The sequence below is a fragment of the Limanda limanda genome, chromosome 2 (assembly GCF_963576545.1).
Source record: "Limanda limanda chromosome 2, fLimLim1.1, whole genome shotgun sequence".
NCBI lineage: Eukaryota > Metazoa > Chordata > Actinopteri > Pleuronectiformes > Pleuronectidae > Limanda > Limanda limanda.
The window spans coordinates 987,501-990,000 of NC_083637.1; the positions used below are offsets into that span (position 1 = coordinate 987,501).

The 2,500-nt window shown below is 39.6% G+C and overlaps 1 protein-coding gene across 1 annotated transcript in view; it reads right to left on the bottom strand.

The window, feature by feature from the left end:
* Positions 1 to 1,343: 1,343 nt before the first annotated feature.
* pgap4 (post-GPI attachment to proteins GalNAc transferase 4) overlaps positions 1,344 to 2,500 on the bottom strand; it is a 4,266-nt gene continuing 3,109 nt past the window's right edge. Inside the window, exon 2 of the mRNA XM_061066087.1 lies at positions 1,344 to 2,500. This exon is cut by the window's right edge and continues 1,659 nt beyond it. The gene's annotated coding sequence lies outside the window, so the exon portion shown is untranslated.

Sequence of the window (2,500 nt, forward strand, 5' to 3'; positions counted from 1 at the left end):
TCCTGATTCATTTTAAAAAGATGTAAGTGTTTATTTCGATCGGCTGGTAAACGTTGAATGATCACAAGCAGCTCTTTAACAAAGAGGATGCTCCATCAGCAACAGTCAAATCTTCAAGGTGCTCTGTCAAAACATATATAATATAAATCTTATTTATTCAAACATAACCATAAATGAACCGTCTAACATTTTCCAACCAAACAAAGAGTTCAAACTTTTCAATCACATGAGGCGTCAAAATGATCGACGAGCGAACATCGGATGAAAAACGGTTATTTGAGAGTAAGAGTTTCAGATCGATGTCTCCTCGGGTTTGACCGTGAACACGAAGCCGGACAAAAGCTCTAACTTCTCTAAAGAGAGAAAGAGATTTATAGGAATATTGCAGTGTCATTAGTGGCAGTGTGAGAAACTGTCATAGGCCTGATGGTTTTACTTTGGCAGCGACTTCCTGTTGTTCGTACAGCAATTAATTAAATATCATTACTTTACACGAGTGCAAATTAAATACACATTATGAGTTATTTCTATCAGAGCTGAGTCATGCAAAATATTATAATAATCAAAGATGCACTGATCAATTAAGATGGTTCAACGATGGCAGAGACTGATTTTTATCTGTTGTGTGAATTCTGCGCTGGTTAAATGGTGAAAAGCTGCAGACCCTTAGAATGTCCACTTGGTGGTGCTCTAACCTTATTAGAGGTTCATTGATAAATGTGTGAGTTTGATGAAAATAACAACAAACAAAACAGGGAAAAAAATCTCACCTATCAGCCAAATTGTTACTGTAAACATTTTAATCGGCCAAGAATTTCACAATCAGTGCTTCTCTAATTACTATGTCCAGCGTCAGGAGCATCGAAGGCACATTGAGCGTGGTTAGCAGGAAGCTGAGTCCGGTGAACTGTCGGACACTTTATTAATCTGTTCGATCTCCGTCTCGTTCAGAGTTCGATTTGACCGACGACAACTTCATTTCTGTGTCAGACAGACGCCAAGAACTATTTAATCTAGTTTAGCAGGCTGTCACTTTTATTCTAAACTCGATGATTCATTTGAACTTGAGGGGAAAAAGTTGATATTGATTTAAATTCTACATAAGGAAGCGCAACAGACGGCCACAGGTAGTTTGCATCATGATCCAGCAGAGGGCGCTAACCTGTTGCGTGCCCTCTTTACAAATCAGCAAGGTTAGCTTTTCATGTTTAGTTCTTTTGCTAGAAAAATGAAGGACACTCGTAAGCAAAGCCGTCCTGAGCGAGAATCACGAAACCAGAGCATCCAAGAGTTTTTAAATGTTAAATATGTTCAATATTATATTATTATGTTAAATAACCTGTAAAAGGGCAAAGAAACAAACACAGGTTAGGCTGCTCAACAAATGTTGTAACATTAGGCATGACATTTCCAAATGGAGAAAGATGGCCGCTGAAACCCTGCGCCTGCGTACTATCTCAAACCTCTGTACAAAGACAGGACTATAAAATACAAAAGGCCACAATCAGAAACCCATGTTCACACCCTCATTCTTTCTCAGTGATTCAGCGTCCAATAAAGTTAACTGGTTCTCAACAACACTACAACTTCCTGTTTCCTAAACTGACGCAGCCGAGACAGATGTCACTTGGATGTGATTTAAATGCTTTGAAAGCCGAGAAGACGAAGACGTCTGAACGCTTCCTGGTTTTTAAACTCCTGATTAGTTTGTTACACTGGAACGTTTCCAACCAAAGATCAACTGGAAGGAAGAGATTGAGTCAAATGCTTTCAAACCCGTAGCTGAGTTTTAACGAGATCTGGGGTAGAACGGGGGAGAAGTCTCAACAATCTTGCCAATTTCATCGTATCCATCTGACACATTGATAACTGAAAAATCTGTAACTTTTGAAAGTGGATGATGAATGTTTAAGGCAGCATCGGAAGGGTTTTAAAATAGTTTCATATAAAGAAATCAAGGCTCATGTTCAAATGAGCTGCATATGTGTTTTTACGTGTCTGCACCAAACTGCACATAGACACCAGTCGACTGAATCCGTCCGAAGTCAAGATCCATCAATTATGAAACGGCTTAAATGTAAACAAACAAATCACTTCCGATGAATAGAAATCAGGAATGTCCCAGATATGAAAGAAGTTCTCCAGCATGATGATATGATGTCGGGTCCAAACCTGAACACACGGATCAGCCAAAGTATTTCATGTCCCGATTGAGTTGAAAACCAAATTCAAAAACCTATTTCCATAGTTGAACCCGCTCCGTGTTGATGAGCTTTGTGTGATGAGGCTGCTGCAGCTTCACTGAGGCCCTGGGACGGATGAGACGTTGAACCTCTACATCATCAGTTTGCAGATTGTCTCACTCATGATGTCACGTTACCTTCCGTCGAGTCGTATAAATATATATATGTGCTCTGTCTTTTAGTTTTGACACCATCCTCTGCTACAGTCTCCTCTTGTTGTGCTATAAACTCTGATGAAAGAAGCTTCTACCGAATGG